The following is an 18,774-nucleotide window of genomic DNA, read 5'->3' on the forward strand; positions in this document are numbered from 1 at the left end:
GCAAACTGCAGTCTGAAATGGCCACTCATCATTGGCAAGGGAGGGTGGACCTGCTGCCTTTTCCTATCCTAGCTGTTTTCCTGCAGCCTGGGAGTGAGGTCAGGCTAGAGCTTCCCAGCTCTGCCTGTCTTTTCCCAGTCCTGCTCTGTCTCAGGAAGCCTCCAGCTTCCCTGGCAGCCAGGTCCCTCCTGCTCCCCAGCTAGAGCAAGATTATGTGTCCTCACCTCTCTCCTGGAGCCTTCATTTATACATCCCCCAGCTCGCCCCTAATTGGCTGCATCTGCCTCAGCTGTGGGCTCCGCTCTCTCAGCCCTCTAGCAGGCCTGGGTTTTAACCCTTAAAGGGCTAGTGTGGGGAAGATGCCCAGTTACAGGATGATACAATAGTTGCATTTTGCTGAGATGAATGTTAAAGGAGAATGTAAAAAAATGGTGACTCGTATTGTTTTACTTACATATAAACTGACAATAAGTTAAATGGTTGGAATATGAGCGGCTTTTAAATTTAAACAAAGCCTTATTTCATTTAAGTCTTTCCAACAGTCCAAACTTACATCAGGAAATAACTTGAATTTTGAATAGAAGAAACACTGCTGCAACCAGTTTGGTTGAGGATAGCCCAGTGTCTTGGAAAGAATAAATGGTTATTTATTGTTGGCTAGGACACCATTATATAGCCATCTGCCTTCTAGTCATCTAACTATTGACTTCATGCTTTGAAGGAAGCCATAATGCAGCCTTTGCTCAAGAAGTCACTGCTCACCACCTTGCTACAGGCCAGTATCACTTCTTCCCATTTTTGGATGAGACTGAGTGGAGAGCGTGGTATGATAACTCTCACAGTATGTAGCATCTTTGATCTCTTTGGCCTTAGTGTGCTAGGGCACAATGTTTTCTATTTGCTGATGCTCAGATGTATGTCTCTATTTCGCCTGATTCGGTTTATGCAGTTCAACACTTCAGTCAGAGGGTAGCTTAAATCGGGATACAGGAGAAAGTGAGCTGACTGGGGGGATGATTGTAGGCTGAGGGAAGGAGCCAGAGGAGATGGCAGGAGTATTATCGATTCCTTTTATTGATGGGAGTGTATCTGCCTTTACCTATTAAGGTTCACAGCTCAGGGATGGCTTAGACTTCCAGCTGCTGTTTGATGTGCCTCAATCAGCTTTTCACCATCTTTGTTTGGCTAGGAGGTTGCAACCTTTCCTTCTGGAAGCAGGTTTTGCCACTGTTATCCCCATTTTATATCCCCTAAAGATCAGATAGCTGCAATGCATACTACATGGGACTACACCTCCAAGTCATTCAGAGACTGAAGCTGGTCCAGAATGCAGTAGCTTGCTTAGTGAGCAAGGCACAGCACTGGCAGCTCTTGACATCAGGATCTGTACTAGCTTCTCATTGGATTCTGGGTGGAGTTTAAGATGATGGTTATGACATATAAAGCCTTAAATGGCCAGGGACTGGCCTACTTGAAGGATTGTCTCTCTCCCCAGGCCATATTACCCCACCTGCAGTCAGCAGCGATTCCCCTCATTGTGAGAGAGGGTGCAGCAGGGAGGATGTTCTCTCTGAGGACCATGTGACTCTGGAACTTACTCCAAAAAAGCCTGAACTTTGTGGCTTTCTGAGCAGTCTGCAAAAGATACTTGTTTGACAGGGACTCTGGCAAAGACTGAGGATATGCTTCCTGGATGGTTGTTTGGTTAAACTCCTGTGGAACTGATTTTAATGCTGCTGTCAATGGATAAATGAAATTTTGCGAGATGATTGTTGGGTGGGATTCCTGGAGATCTTCGAGTTCTGGTTCTGATAGGGTATAGAATGGGATCTTGGCTGCTGGATGGAGATCAATGGGGCACCTGTAAGACCAATGAAAAGATAAAGTGTTCACATTCTTTTTAGTTACTCACTTCCTATTCTTCACATTTCTATAGGTCACAACCTGACCCTCCGCAACTCTAGTCCAAGATCTTGAAAGGCCTTTCAGTAATCTTATCATGAGGCAACTATGGCCTTCTGAAACAATTCAACAATTTTCTTTGAATTGATAGAAAAATCTTAGAAATTGGTCACTGATATTAAAACATCTTTCTGCATTCTGTACTGAGATGTTACAGAAATTAGATGTGAATAAGACAAGCAGCAGCTTCTCCAAATAGGAATTTCCAACGGCTTTTGGATATATCCACTTGAACTCACCATCTACTGGCTACAGTGTGAGGTGAACAACTAGGGATTTTTCCAAACTCAGAGATCTTGGGACATCTCTTCTGAGCCTCTGTTCCGTGCCTCCTGCCTGACTTGCAGCTATAGCTTGGCTTGATGCTGTATTGAAGTCTATAATTTGTATTGTCCTCTAGTCCCCTAATCCCAGCTATCAGTTTCCAGAAATTCCTACGTGTGTGTTCCACCGCTTTCTACCTCTTCTTCTTTGCTTCCTCTAAACCCCTTTGATAATTCTGACTTTCTTCCTCCTTAATTATGCTTCTATCTTGACTAACTTTTGAAGGCTTGGAGTATTTTTGGAGCTTGGCTTCCATCCGATGGACCATCCTCCTCCATGTAAGTTCACTGTGAGTTCCCACAACACAGGGTGTTACCAAATTGCAACTTTAAAAATCCTCTGGGTTCTCAACTCCCACATAAGCTCCTACATGGGCATGCAAATGCCTCTTCATGGCCACTCATCTCAACTCTGAAAATATTGTCCAAACTGTCCCTCACCTTGGGTGACAAATGATCACTGTGTGTATGTTTTGTGTGTGTGTCACTGCATCTTGGGCACCCTATGAAATCAAGTTCTAAGGCCAAGAGACCTCCACCCCTGAAGAATTATAATTACTATTTAAAAAAAATAACAGCACTGGGTAAATTAAAAATAACCATTGGCTCACAAAATGTTACTGAAAGGGCAGCCAGGTATTGGGAGGTGGGTAGGCAAAGATAAACTTTTGTCGTTTGGTACTTTTCTTCTCTAGTGTTCTAAAAAAGTTTTTTTTACAAAATTTAATAGCTATGATCAAGCAAAATGCATGTTTACTGAAGTTTATTCCTACTATTCTGGCAAAAGTCGTGCGGGGAGGCAGTTCCAGTACTGAGCTAGAACCTATGCTAAGAGTTGCCTTTAGGGTTTCCCCCACTTCTAGTGAACAACTTCAAATGAAGATGGTGACAAACCTCTCAACACAATTTAGTAATCATTTAAGAGCAGATTTTCAGTGCTGTCTGCCAAAATTTGCAGGGCCTCTTTTACAGGCCTAAGAAGCTGAGCCAACAGAAATAGAAGTGCAATTGATTTGTATAGGCAATGGGAGTGCACAGTCGTCTTCAGAAATCCAATCAGTTGCATGTCCCCATTCAGCCTTAATCAAGCTCCACTGTGTAAGTGGAAGGATATTTCATTTTGGTGATTGGGTCCCAGCTGTGCTCTTTTGGGAGTAAGTGCACAGCCAATGCAACCAAAAGAGCCAACTGGCAGTCAGAATCTGGCAATGTCCGACGCAATATTTTAATTTGCAATAACTGTTAATGGTTGCTGTGGTGTCAACACCCTTAACATTTGAGGGGAGAAGAGGAATTTAAAACCTGGACTCAAACTGGACTTTTGTGGCCCATCATTAGGTATCACATAATCTGTTGTAATGATGCAGAAAAGAAAATTGGCAATCATCTCAAAATTATGTCATATAAAATATATCCTTACACAAATATCTACAACCAAGAAAATATATATATATATATATATACACACACACATATACATACAGGCAGTCCCCGGGTTACGTACAAGATAGGGACTGTAGGTTTGTTCTTAAGTTGAATTTGTATGTAAGTCGGAACTGGCTCCAGATACAGCCGCTGCTGAAACTGATCAGCGGCTGACTACAGGAAGTCCTAGGCAGAGTTGCTCTGCCCCGGCTTCCTGGAATCAACCGCTGATCAGTTTCAACAGAGGCTGAATCTGGACTCCTGGGACAGAACAGCTGGGGCACTGCCGGGTAGGTCCCCACAGGACCAACCCGGCAGCACCCTAGCTGCTCTACCCCAGGCATCCCGCAACAAAAGCCTGGTCTGCTGGGGAGGGGGCACACTAGCCGCGCCCCCTTCCCCCCCAGCAGACCAGGGAGACCCGAGCAAAGCCGCGGAGGCGCAGAGGTCCCGCTGGGAGCTCCTGTGCTGCTGGGAGACAGGAGCAAAGCCGCAGAGGCGGGGGACCCCGCTGCCTGTGCGGCTTTGCTCCGGGGCAAAGGAGCAAAGCCGCATGGGCAGCGGGATCCCGCCGCCTGTGCGGCTTTGCTCGGGTCTCCCTGCTGTGCTGGGGAGTCCCCCCCAGCACACCAGGGAGACCCGGAGCAGCTTTTCTCGCCCCGGAGGAGCTCCGATCATAAGTGCGGATCCGACATAAGTCGGATCCGCGTAAGTCGGGGACTGCCTGTATATATTAATGAATTAAAGACCTGAGGGTATGTCTACACTACAAAGTTAGTTCGAACTAACGGACGTTAGTTCAAACTAACTTTAATAGGCGCTACACTAGCGCTCTGCTAGTTCGAATTTGAATCGAACTAGCGGAGCGCTTAGTTCGAACTAGGTAAACCTCATTTTACGAGGACTAACGCCTAGTTCGAACTAGCTAGTTCGAACTAAGGGCTGTGTAGCCCTTTAGTTCGAACTAGTGGGAGGCTAGCCCTCCCCAGGTTTCCCTGGTGGCCACTCTGGCCAACACCAGGGAAACTCTATGCCCCCCTCCCGGCCCCGGACCCCTTAAAGGGGCACGGGCTGGCTACGGTGCCCGTGCCAGGTGCAAGCCTGCCAGCACCCAGATAGCAGACCCTGCACCTGGCACGGCACAGAGCCACCCACCCAATGCCCCCCAGCCCACCCCCTCTTGCCGGGACCAGGCTGGCGGCTCCCGGGAGCTTGCCCTGGACCGCAAGAGGCGGGCACCTTCCTGGGCTAGTGCGGACATCGTGGACCTTGTCCACGATCTCCGCACTAGGCACAGGAAAGTGGCCGTCCAGGGCAGGAGAGCTGCCAGCCTGGCCACCCAGGACCAGGTGTGCATGAAAATCAAGGGGGTCCACTGAGACCCCCGACCCAGAGCCCTGAGCTTACAATGGCCGTACTGGGTCAGACCAAAGGTCCATCTAGCCCAGTAGCCTGTCTGCCAACAGCGGCCAACCCTAGGGACCCTGGAGGGGATGGACCGAAGACAATGACCAAGCCATTTGTCTCGTGCCATCCCTCTCCAGCCTTCCACAAACTTTGGGCAGGGACACCACTCCTACCCTCTGGCTAATAGGACTCCATGGACCCAACCTCCATGACTTGATCTCACTTCCCTTTAAACTCTGTTCTAGTTGTAGCCTTCACAGCCTCCTGCAGCAAGGAGTTCCACAGGTTAACTATTTGCTTTGGGAAGAAGAACAACTTTCTCTTACTAGTTTGAAGCCTGCTACCCATTCCTTTCCTTTGGTGTCCTCTAGTCCTTCTTTATGGGAACTAATGAAGAGCTTTTCTGTATGCACCCTCTCCACCCAACTCCTGCTTTTAGAGACCTCTATCCTGTCCCCCCTCCGTCTCCTCTTTTCTAAGCTGAGAAGTCCCAGTCTCTGTAGCCTCTCTTCATATGGGACCTGTTCCCAACCCCTGATCATGTTAGTTGCCCTCCCTTCTCCCAGCCTTTCTCTTCCCCTCTCCCACCTCCTTTTCCCAGTCTCCCCCAGTTTTTTTTCCAATAAAGACAGAGTCAATGTTGGAAGAAACGTTATCTTTATTTTGTACATCAATAAGAAGGGGGGCTAAGGAAGGGTAAGTGGAAGGAGGTGAGGGAGGAATGGGGTACGAGCCCCCGATGGGGAGGACTGGGCTGGCTCTGCGGGCTTCTGGGGGTGGAAGCTCTCCTGCAGCCCCCCAATTACTCCCTCTCCCCAGATGGCAGCCTGCGGCAAGTGCAGCCGGGCTGATGGCCGAGTGGTGTGATGTGCCCAGTGTGGGCACTCAGGGCACTCCAAGCCAGAACTTCTTTGCAAGCGGGGCACCCCTTAGAACTGTGTGTCCGGGGTGGGGGTCGGGACCCTTTAAGCGCAGCCCTCGGCTAGCCTGAGACAGCATCTCCATGCTCTAAGTCCTCCTTTTATGCCCTGCCGGCACTGCTTCCGGCCATCCTTAAGCCCTGTTCAGAGTCCACTCAATGTGGACTTTCTAGTTCGAACTAGCAAAACGCTAGTTCGAACTAGTTTTTAGTTCTAGACGCGTTAGTTCGAACTAGCTTAGTTCGAATTAACTAATTCGAACTAAGTTAGTTCGAACTAGCGCTGTAGTGTAGACATACCCTGAGGAGTTTGGGTACTCAGCAGATAATTTCCATCATGAAATCTTGACAAAAATCACATGAGACTTCATAGCAGGAGTCAGTTTCATACTGGTCATTGCCATGACAACTTGCAGCACACTCCACAATGTAGGATTTGAAAACTGTACACCTATGTTGCCAGTTCTTATCCTTTGTAACATGTAGCAAAATACAATTGTAATAAGAGACATGTCATAGGCAAATGTTTGACTTTTGACCTAAATTTGGATGGGAATTTCTCCAACGTTTGGCGAGTACAGGAAGATTGGATTTAGAGGTCCAGTTCAAACCCATTTCCAGTTCTATTAGAAAAGAGAACAGGAAAAGCATCCCATTACATTACAGTCAATGGCATCTTTTAAACAAAACATAACCAGCTAAAATTCAACACTCTCTTCCTGAGTTTTGTTCCAGTCTTGTCAGGCAGGGTTGTTTTGATGTGTAATGAGTCTCTTATCTGACGTTTACTATTGTCCCTGGTGGTTGTAAAATCATTACTCCTGAGAAAACAAAGTTTACATGTTGATAAGCAGAGAAGGAAAGAATAGGTTTGTGAGGAGAAACTGCAGTTACTGTTCTTGCCTTCCTGTCTCTCACTCTGTCTCTCTCTACCTCTAGCAGGAATAATTCACATGCCTGCAATTTTGGGAAAAGTTCCTAAGTTCTCTACTAGGGAATATATTTCAGTCTCTCCTGGGGGTTGAAAGCAGTTTTTCATGCAATGCTTAGGGCTCTCATGACTGATTTTCTACTTCCTTAACTTGGGGTGGAATCAAAGGAGGTGGGGTAAGTTACATAAAGTGTGTTGGAATTAGAACATATACAAAGTCTTGAACATGTATAAATAATTGTGATATCATTTATTTGGTTTCCCCACACTGCAATGCATATGTAAGTGGTTTATTTTGTGTCTGAAGCCCCAAGGAACTGATTTTAAAAGGCCCTTTCAATCTCAATTCTAAAAAGTGCACCCCAGAAACAGCAATGTGCCCTGTGAGATTTACTGCTGAAATGAGGTTTGCAAATAGGGTAATGGAAGTCACTAAAGAGTGTGACTCCCACCCTCATGTTAAAGTAATTGGGCCCAAAGGTGCTTTTAGTAGGGAAAAAGACTCCTATCATTTATAGAGAACGTGGGATTTTTAGTACATGCAATACAATCCTAATTGTATATATATTTTTTAAAAAGTACTGGTAATTGGCCACGTTGCAATGAGCAGTTTGTTTAAAAATGCCATGACTTTTTAACACTACAAAATGCTAGTCTTAAAATCTGAATATAAAGAGTGAATATACCGCATAATCTTTTAAGACACTAACATTTATTTATTTCATTTTTTATGTGCCTCGGCATTCCCTCTAGATGCTAACCCAATGAAAATATTTACAAAATAAACCGGCAGTACTCCCCTTGCCCAAATCCAGCTGTCTCATCTGAATGATCAGGTTCCCCCTTCTTTAACTCCCCCTTTTTCAAAGTCTGTTTTCAGACACTGGTGCATATGCTGAAAGTCCTCAGGTTTGGGTTTTAACAGACCATTGGGAGAAGAATTGTACAGGCTAAGACTTCTGATACTAACCATATGAGCCTCTAATTTGAGCACCTCAGCTGACCTTAATTAGCATGGTTATTGCACAGGGAGTAAGGAATATCATATCACACCATACTGGACTCCATCACACCATAATATATGATACCTTACCATACTATACGATGCCATACCACACCAGAATTTAGAAGTGAAAACCAACACCACACATAGACTGGGCTTTAAGAGAGATCATTTTGTTTTTAGTAAACTGCTCAGTGTAGTACAAAAGTGTTTCTATCAATGTACTGCTCAGTTTCCTTCGTCCTAACTCAGAGGTCATTTTGGGTTTTCTTGATTAAGACAGGATAAGGATTCAATGTTTTAGAATAAAAAAAAGAGCTATTTATCAGTTGGCACACCCTGTGCAAGGTACAGGATATTGGCAGGATGTCTCTAACACATTTAGGGACCCAAATTATCCAGCTACAAACAAACAAAAAATGCTATGGATATTGGCAGTAATTGTGATGGTTCTGAAAATGTGCAGGGCATGATTTTTCTTGTTACTGCACTTGCTCTCTTCTTCCTACTCCATTTTCATTCTGGCTACGTCTACACTGGCCCCTTTTCCGGAAGGGGCATGTAAATTTCAGCAGTCGTCGTAGGGAAATCCGCGGGGGATTTAAATATCCCCCGCGGCATTTAAATAAAAATGTCTGCCGCTTTTTTCCGGCTTTTAAAAAAGCCGGAAAAGAGCGTCTAGACTGGCCCCGATCCTCCGGAAAAAGTGCCCTTTTCCGGAGGCTCTTATTCCTACTTTGAAGACGTAGCCTCTGTGACCAGATCCTGGTTAAAAACCTAGCTTCACCACAAAACTGAAGAAAGCTGAACTCAAAGTGAGGTGATAGGATCAAAAAATATTCTCCGTGATGAAAACAATCTATTGGCAAAGCTAGGGTTGCCAGGTGTCCGATTTTGAACCAGGCAGTCCGGTATTTGAGCTTTCTGTATAAGTGTCTGGTATTTTCTAATTAAGTTTTTATTATTATCATGAGTATCAATATGTAGTTGGGTAAGGGCAGGGGCGGAATGGAATCCCTGGGGCCAGACCTGCCCATGAGCCCCGCTGGGACCGTGCATAGTCAGCACCCCGAGATCTGCATGTGCTTGGGCCAGCCGGTTCTACCCCCCTCCTTCTCTCCCCCGGAGGCCAGTTTTCCTTCAGCCAGCCCTGTTCCCCCCAACCCCCTCCTGGCCAGCCCTGCTTCCTGGCAGCTGGTTACACCCGGCTAGCCCCTCTCCCCCCAACACTCTCCCGCCGGACGGTTCTCTTCACCCCACCCCGATCTCCCCCGGCCAGCCCTGCTCCCCCTGTCCCCTCCCAGCCAGCTCCATTCCCCACCCAGCCAGTTCCCTCCTCCCCCAATCTGAGATCAAGTATGTCCGGTATTTTTTTTAAAACCATCTGGTAACCCTAGAAAAGACCATTTTGGCTGAGGCTTTTCCACAGAACCCCTGCCTGAGGGTGTTATGTTTTGCATCCATTTATTGCCTGTATATTATCAGCCTCAGTAATTTTGTTTTTAAGATTAGGATCACTACAAAGGGAGTAAGGAACAAAGGTAAAGTCTCATGTGAGACAGTGCAGTATAGGCCTTTTCTGTAACATTCTGCATTGATTCTATTCCACAAAATGGCTGTTGCCCTGCTAACAGCAGCTTCGTAGATGTATCCTGGTCTAACATGTAGGAAATAAAATAACTATTATATACCGCACATCACAGTGAGGAAAGTGGTCATGACAGGTGAGACTCTGCACCTCCTTGCACAGAAGAGAGATGGGCTCTATTCTGGCTTCAAATATATTGGCATGGAGGAGCGTGGTGGGGTACACACACCACATCTCCGGGTTTCAAGTACCCAGGGGTGTGGCTGTTGTCTGGTTGACTGTCAGATTGCCAGCAACCTCTTGCAGTCTAAATGAACTAGTCTGGATCTAAAACAGTGTGGCTTAAAGGCTTCAGTCAGTGAGGTAAGGCCCTTAGTTCAGGGCAGCATAGACCAATGGCCAGAGTCAATGTGAGGTAGCCCTTTAATCACAGTCACAGCCACAGCACAGTCAACCAGCCAGAATCTATAGGGGTAGCCCTTTAATCCAGGGCAAGCACAGACTAGTGGCCAGAGTCTATACATCGGGAGTGGGAGCAACCGCTCCAGGAGGGGGACCTGGGCTCTCCCTATTCCATGAGGTCCTGACCCAGGGCCCAGTGAGAGGTAGAGCATTGTACTACTTGCTTGATGGTGAGTCTGGCTGAAACATGCCGAGCTCACCAGGTTGGGGAAGACAGCACTCCAGCACCCTCCCTGCATCACTTCCTACCAGACTTGGAAGGGCATCACCCCAGATGGTCCCTGGGCTCTCTGGTTCTCCAGTAGCTGTCTCCCCCGGGCTTTCTCCAGTGCTGGTAGCTCACCGTGGTCTCCTGAGTTTCTGAGTCCTGCCTGTGGGGTCTCTGCTGGGCTTGGTTCTGGAACTCCTGGTGGAGGTCCTTCTCCTTCAGTGGCCAGCCCAGACTGAATTGCTCTACTGCCTTTTATGATGCCCTAGCATTTGGAGCATGCCCATTCTGGGCGAAGGGGTGGGACTTCCTCTTCCCACAGGGTTTTAACTCCACCTGATTCAGTATGGGGTACACATACCCCATCCCAGGGAGAGATAATGAACGAGGCAGTTCTAGTTTGTAGAACACCACACAGAGGAAGAGGAAACATTTAAGAAGCAGAAGCAGTATGGAGGGGCTGCACTGAAGAGTGGCAGCCTGCCCCTTGATAAGAGAAATTAATTTTCTGTACTCCAGCCCCTTCACACAACAACCGAATGAAGTCTAATCATTTGATTAATTAGTATTTCAAGAATCTTTCCACCCCAGCTTTTTTTTTAATAAAGTGAAATAATTAACGGTTATATTGAACCTTAACCCCCAACCTGATGGAAGTGAGGGCTCCACATAAGGAAAAAGAAAATGTTTCCAAATCTTTGCCATATAAAAATAATGAGGCTGTTCCCAACTGTTAGCCCAAAGAGCTGTTCAAAATGGAAAATGGCCCAAACTGCACAGCACAGATAAAATTAATGTGAAACAAACTGGATTAACTGGAATCTTTCCAAACTCTCTTAGTGTGAATACAAACTGTTTGTAATTCAGACTGCTATGTCTTCTGTGCTGGGTCCAATGCAGAGTCTACAATGCATGGAAGATTGATGCATCTGCAGTCAATCATTTGGGGTTTGATTTAGTGGGTGTAGTATAGAGGACTCCTCATTGGTGCTGGTACTTCTGCTCCTCACAAGGACTAAGGGAAGCCAATGGCAGTGTTTGTTCCCGTTGGTCTCCTGCTGTGTGGACGGCATTGAAATGCGATGTAAGATCCATCAGCTCCAACTACGTAAATTACATAGCTGTAGTTGTGTATCTTACTTCAAATTTCCCATGTTGTGTAGACCAGGCCTGACTGAGGCAACTTGTCTCAGGTTTGATTAAAAAGTACAATTCATATTTTATACGTCTCACTGAAGAACACACTATACAATATACTTCATCAGGGAGAGAGAGGAAGAGTCAATTCTGCCTTCTTTTAAGCAACTCCACTGAAATTAGGGAAACTGCACTGGTGTAACGAGAGAACAGAATTTGACCCAGATGCTTTGCAAACTGCTCTATGGGTAATCCCAGATTCATGCTTCAGCTGAATGAGACTTGTGTGAAGAAAAACTTGAGTAACGTTTTAGCAGCTGGGCAATTTTTTTTCTCTTCCTAAAACTCTTACAATGCTTTTTTAAGTGTGAGTGGAATTAGGCAGCAGATAGTGTACAACGTGTGTAACTCTGGGCACCAGAAACTTTGTGAGTCTGCCAAAAATGCATTTCCTTAGTGTGCTTTGCAGCTGTGGAACAACTGCTTGGCTGAAATGATGTAGACTGAATATAAAACCAGGTCCTGAAGGTGAAAGGCCTAGTTCAGGGATTACGCTAGAACATGGTACACCAGAATGATGTTCTAGGAATTCCCTGGTCAGACAGATTTGCCTGAGCATTTTGATATCCATCTTGACAGGAAAAGGTATTTTTTTCCACAGCGAGATCTTTCTTTTGCAGCTAGCTCAATCCTCAAACTGTAAGCAGAGAGCAGTACATCTTTTATACATAACATTCACGGAATCTGATATACTTGCATCAAGAAAGAAATTAAGATAGCTGCTTATTCCTGAGGAGCACAAATTAAATGCTGAAGCCCAATACATCTATGCAATGTCTTATACACCTCCACACACAAAAGCTGTCAGGACACAATTTTGGTGGATTTTGAATTGTTCTTATACGCTGTCAGGGTTTTATGTGCTGTTCTTCTCATTTAAAGAAAGCAACCCAGACTGATTTCTGACATGCACCGTCCTGTCACATCTATCAGTACAGTGAGTGTTAAATGAATGTCACCACAGAGCCGCTCTCTCTCTCACACACACACAAGTTTTAAATTTCCCTTGCTAGTGTAAAACTTAATGAAAGCCCTGGAGTATACAATAGCATTTTGAAAACAGGAATTTGTGACTGCTGTGAATCATCACCCACAGCAGGGACCCAGAAATGTGAATTGTGGGAGGAACAAGCTCAGGCCCCCTCTCTTTTTTACTGGGAATTTATTGCAGGCGTGTCATTATTTACAATGCACCATTCACATCCTCTAAAGAGCCAATAAACTGGCTGCTGAATATGCATTTTGCTCTGTGGTGAACACAGATGTTTCCAGCTAATATCCATTTCATTTAATTTCTTTTCTTTAAAAAAAATCGATCTTGCTATTTCTGTAGCAGCTGGGTAACTATTTGCCAGTCTTCGGTTTGGGAATCACTCCTCATATTTATTATTGTTGGTGCCATTCATGTTGCTATACTTAAAAGTCTGTCAGCATTTCCATTATTAGCTCATATTTTCATGGGTTCAAAATTCAGCTAGTAAAATTCTCTTTTGGTTTAAAGAAGGGGCCACACAAGGTTTCAGTGCAGGATCAAATTCCATTAACAATATGTGAAAACAAGTAAGATGTTTTTATGTTATGAGACTATCTAAGGAGTTGCTGGTGTTATGGGGTTTTTTTTCTTGTTGTTGTTTTGCATTCTTTCAAGGAAAATAAATGATTTTTTCACAACTGCTATGTTTCTGGTCACAGATTTGCATATCCTACATATATTGGGAAGGGAGGAGGGCAAACCTCAAAGAACTAAAAACGGTTTGGAAGTTCAATTCAGATAATTATCCCCAAGGTCAGATATGTATCTTTACCATCCATGCCTAAAAGGATCTCATGAGATTTCTGCTTCCTGCCTCAGTTCAGGCTGGGCACTGAAAGTGCTGGAGTGCCTAATAAATAAATATTAGTACTAATGATAGCTAAATTGAACTATTTCAAACCTTTATCAGGTTAGAGTTGGATGAAGTTTGACTTTGGATGAAGAGGTGACAATGATTAGTTCTTATTTTATTTGAACTAGAGCGTTCAAACTAAATGACTAATCTATATGCCAGGGTAATCAGTTGGCAGACCATGGACCAAATCTGGACCTCCAGATACTTTTGAACAGACCACGAAATCTTTTAATTGAGTTGTTGTTTTTATTTGATTTATTTATCTATTTATTTATTTATTTGTCTGTGTTTGTTTGTTTGTTATTTTTGTCTTTGAAGTCTGGACCTTGACTATACCTTGACCAAGAAATTTGGGCCTTGACAAAAATAATTGATTATTCCTGCTATACATTGTCACCTTGTAGCGGGCATGGTGTATAATATTATTGGAAGTCATTAGCTGGCTCTATAAAGAGAGTGTATTACATTCTGTTTGTCTTCATTTAGTTCTTGAATAAGTGATTTTTTGCGAGCTGTGATGAATTTCTTTTTATCGGGTGAGAATATCATCAGTCCTGTCTGCCTTGCCTGGATCTATTTGAGTAATAATACATTTTAGGTGTGGCAATTCTGAGTACAATTTTCAAAATCCCTCATGTGACTAAAAAGTGCCTAAGTTTCATTGAAAGTCACACACTTATGGATTTTTTTACCTACTACCTGTAGGTTACATCCAGGCAAGAAAAGAAAATGTTACAAGGCGCCAAAAACATTACACAGATTGATGTGACGCAAAGATATGCACAAAGACATGGCAGAGGAGAAGGCAGCTGTTTAGAGTGTCCCACCCTGCTGAATATTCATGGAATCATAGAATACTAGAACTGAAAGGGCCCTCGAGAGGTCATCGAGTCCAGTCCCCTGCCCTCACGGGAGCAGACCATCCCTGATAGATATCTATCTAACCTGCTCTTAAATATCTCCAGAGATGGAGATTCCACAACTTCTCTAGACAACTTATTCCAGTGTACAACCACCATGATAGTTAGGAAGCTTTTTGCTGTTCCTTTGATAAAAACATTGGCTGGTGGTAGGTAGGAGAGCTAAGGACTTTACACCAGCATGGTCATATGTCCGTATGGTCATTTTAGGATTACACAGGGCTTTTCATAGTGGCACTTAGGTGTGCTTATGACACAAAAAGTCCTGGGCAGAAGGGTTTTAATCAAGGTTCAACTTACAATTTATCAAATTACAGCCAAATTTCCCACCGGGTGACAGCTCCAGGCAATCATTCCTCTCTCCTGATCCTTTACCAGTTCTCGGGACTCCCACTACAGGAAGAGTCAATCATCACACTCGCTGGCTAGCATCCCTCCCCTTTTGGGGGTTGAAGCAAGAGGGGATCTCAGCACCCCTCTCCTCCCAGCCTGTACGATTGCCAAGTGAATTGGTGTGGCAGTTTCCCAGGGGGTTGTGTCCTGGCCCATAGTTCACAATTGCCCCTCCCCCAAATGGTTAGATTCAGTGCTGCCATCTTACAAGGAGACACCCTGAGGAAGCCCACCTTTTTGGATCTTGAGCCTAAATTAGCCAGTTGTTGCACTGGGCACCTGCCAAAAGTTCCGACAATGAAATGACTCTCACATAGGTCCAAACTGTGAATTTTGGGGAGGGGAAGAATTCCAGTCTTCTGGCTGCCTAAAACCCAACCAAGGTGGACCTCAGGCCTCCTGAAATGCTTCAAATGTCATTGGCTAAGCTAAAAAGGTGTGTGGCACAAGTACTCCCTTGGCCACAGATACGGCTTCTAGCAATTAAGATTCCTTTTAGATGCCAGCATCTGTTCTGGCTCTGCCTTGGCTAATGCTCTGAATCTGTTGACCTGCAATTGAGAGAGCAGCAGCTATGCTGCTAAGCACAGGCACATGCTTGGCATGAAATGAATATTGCACGAACATTTCTGTGGGTTGTGTTAATTGTTAAACATGTCTTCTGTCTAGAGCCTTAGTCACAGTACGAATTCTATGCCCGTTCCTCTGCCTGGAAAGGACTACTGTGCCCCATGCTGGGAAGGCAAATCTTTCTCTATTACAGGGCAGTAGATGAGACATGAGATACAATAAACTCTGGTGTCCTGCCCTTATATAATTCCAGCAGGAGTGGAGTGAAGTGCATGCCAGTTCCTGTCCGGGAGGATAGACAAGCCTCTGTTCAGAGCACAGTGTGTACATTTCACAAGCATGGGCCATTTCAAGCAAGCAGAGCTCCATCCCAGGAGCTGGCTCTGTTCACCTCAGCACCTGATCTGCACTCCCCATGGTCTCTTGAAGTCACGCAAAGAGAGATAGGGAAGCAATTCCAATGTTGAGCCATTCTCCCCATTCAGGAAGCTGGTAATCAGTGTTCAGTTCCTCCAGCAAGGCCTCACAACGTAGCCAGACTGTAGCTCCATGAAACACCCATCTGATTGGAAGAATTCTGCACTGGCACTGATGGATATCCCTAAATAGTACTGGTATGCAAAGACTGAGATGGACACACTGAATGTCATGTAAGGCATACTCTAATAATTTAGATATTAGCTGAGGTGGGGCCCACCTACACTAATGCCAGGCCTTGAGGGATGCAGTAAAGAGGTGAGGCTCAGGGGAGCTGCCTTCAGAGTCTCTCTTTTAACAGACCAGACTTCAGGCCTCTCATCTCCCTGTCTCCTGTTTGTCTCCTTTCCTCTCAATGATAATAAAAAATATTTCTCTCTCTTGCTTTCTTCTTTCTAAAATACACACCAGTTCCAATCTTTCTCGCTCAGCCTGGTGTCACCTTCCTTCCTTCCTTCCTTCCTTCCTTCTGTGCTCAAGCCCTTCTCTGTCTTTTCTGCACAGTGTCCTCCCTCTAGAGAGTCAATATCCCTCTCCCATACATAAATAAATCAAATGTCCTGCTATGACACACAATTAGCACTGGACAGCAAAACAGAGTGTGTTACCATACTTGTTGGTTTCTTGCAAGGCTTCAGTGCTTTACTTCTATTTTTCTTACATTGCTAATATGTGCAGAAATTATTAACATAAGGTTAGAAAAAATATTCAGTTTAGACAACAGCTTACGGGCCTTATCCAAAGCCCACTGAAATCAATGGTTATATTTCCATTAGCTTTCAGTGGGCTTTGGATCAGACTCTAAATACATATTCATTCAGCAGGCCACTGCTCTTTCAGGTAAATAATATGCATTTTACAGTCTTCCTTGAGGGTTTTTCAAATCAAAACAAAGAAAGGGGATAGAGAAAAGAAGTTTAAGTAAGCTTAAGGTTCTGAAGCAATCTGACTAACACCATGTTATTCAAAAGCCAGTATATATATGCTTCACTCCCAGTGTGGGGCATTTCTTTATTTCATTCAGAGCGTTATGAATGATCAATTCAGAGCAAGCTTTACCTTTGAAATTCCTGTCTTGATTATTTATTTGCCACCCACTCTTTAGTTGACCCTAAATATTCGTATTAGGTGGACCTGTGTTTAGGATTTATATGGGATGTATATGTGGTGTTAGATCACATGGTGCATTTCATTTCTTGACCTGTCACTAGATGAAGTAGAAATTAAAACACATTGGCCTTCTTTTCAAAAGAAAAGGCTGGTTTTCTCCATACATCTTCATTGCATCACATTGGATTACATTGTTCTATACAATTAGAGAGTGCCAACAACACTTCATACGAATGAGCACTGGTTCATTTCATTCCCTGAGGCCAGCAATGTTTAATAAGTCCAAAGCACACAGTTTAACCAGTACCCTCCAGCTTGTAAATTGTAGTATCGCCAATAATTTATAAAGAGTCGTAGGAGAAAGACAGAGTGTGTGTGTGTATCTATGTCTCTATCTTCCATATAGACAGAGGTCATCTAGCTCAATATGAAGGGCCTGCAGTTATCTCAGTGTCTCTTTGAAGCAGGACCAGGATCAAACCCTAATTAAAGCCAGGGTGTGAATCCCTGGAGGTCTGAGATAGAAGAGTCTGCGTACTAATCCCGCTCATGCTGACTAACTGAAGCACTACACAATTGCTGCTATATGAATGCATTCTTCTGGCAGCTGTATGCAAAAAGCAGGCTTTGTGATTCTGTTGACTTTTCATTGTTATGACACTGTGTTTTAGCTTCATGTACAATGTGAGAATCTCAAGTAAATGGATCTTCTGATTATGTTACATGGTCACTAATAATGCTGAGACTGAGGGGTAAGGAGGAAGTAAAAAAATTGAAGGAATGTGTGGGTTGGGGGGGGTGGACGGCTGAGAGGATTTTGCATCTGCTGTTCCTAAGCAAGGCAATTCTCTGAGCTGGAGAATAGGTAAGGTGAAACTGATAGTACCCTGTCCCTGTCTGCTACATATACTTTAACTCCTCAACAGCCCAGGTGATGGTTATAGGAAGGGGGTGGGGTGGGGAGAGGTTGACTGGAAGGTTTCCTGCAGCAGTGGCAGAAACAACAGCACAATAATACATTGTGAAAAATCAGTTTTAATAAAACCCCAGCCCTGACCTTGGAAGCATAAGTATTTATATTATTGACTTCTGTATGAGGTTATTTACTAAAAGAAAGAAAGAAAGAAAGAAATTCTGCTCTTGTCTTGAGACCTGGGGGGAGGGGGGAAACAACTAAAATTAGAGAAACTGGAGATATAAACGCGGTGAGCAGAATAAAGCAAAATACCTCTGGGGTGTTCATCTGCCATAGTAGTCATTTCATATCTCATCTGTTATATGAATGTGATAGCTCCTTCCCTTTTTGATAGTATCATTATGTAGACTCTACAGATTCAATTCCATTTACAAGTCAATGGTGTGAGATTTTATGGCAATTCTTTTTACTGGGTTGATTCTGTATGATCTTTTTCAGTACAAAAAAGAATTAAAGCAAACTGGTTAGTAGCATTTTGGTGCTTGTTGAAGAGACTTCTGGATGCACCGGACATTTTTTGTGACAGATCTAATGCTGATGGTCTATCATGAATATGCCTAGCTGTTTTTAAACACCAGTAATAATGCTGCCTACATTTGAAAGGCAATATGCTGAAAGAAGAACAGTTTTGTCGTTGTGCTGACATCGGGAAATCAGCTTCTCAGAGCATAAAGGAAAACCTCTTTCAATGGGACTTGTGTGTATGGGTGCATAACTTGTCTATAGCCCTCCAAACATGTTCATATTGTAGTTTCTTCATCCTCCCTTCTCCCCATAAACTTCCATCTATAGTAACTTAGGCTGTGTCTAGACTACATGCCTCTGTCGTCAGAGGCATGTAGATTAGACACATAGGCAAAGTCAAATGAAGCCACTATTTAAAGGATCGCGGCTTCATTTAAATTTACATGGCTGCCGCGCTGAGCCGACAAACAGCTGATCAGCTGTTTGTCCGCTCAGCGCGCTAGTCTGGACGCTCCCCTGCCGACATCAAAGCCCTTTCTCGCAGCCCCG

The 18,774-nt window shown here is 44.4% G+C and overlaps 1 long non-coding RNA gene across 1 annotated transcript in view; it reads right to left on the minus strand.

Annotated features, from left to right (window-relative positions):
* Positions 1-224: 224 nt before the first annotated feature.
* The window catches only part of LOC142826751 (uncharacterized), a 108,272-nt gene continuing 89,722 nt past the window's right edge, over positions 225-18,774 (minus strand). The window contains exon 4 of the long non-coding RNA XR_012900983.1: positions 225-1,861. This is a non-coding gene — a long non-coding RNA (uncharacterized LOC142826751). The remainder of the gene's footprint in view (positions 1,862-18,774) is intronic.

Source organism: Pelodiscus sinensis, chromosome 2, assembly GCF_049634645.1.
Source record: "Pelodiscus sinensis isolate JC-2024 chromosome 2, ASM4963464v1, whole genome shotgun sequence".
Lineage (NCBI taxonomy): Eukaryota > Metazoa > Chordata > Testudines > Trionychidae > Pelodiscus > Pelodiscus sinensis.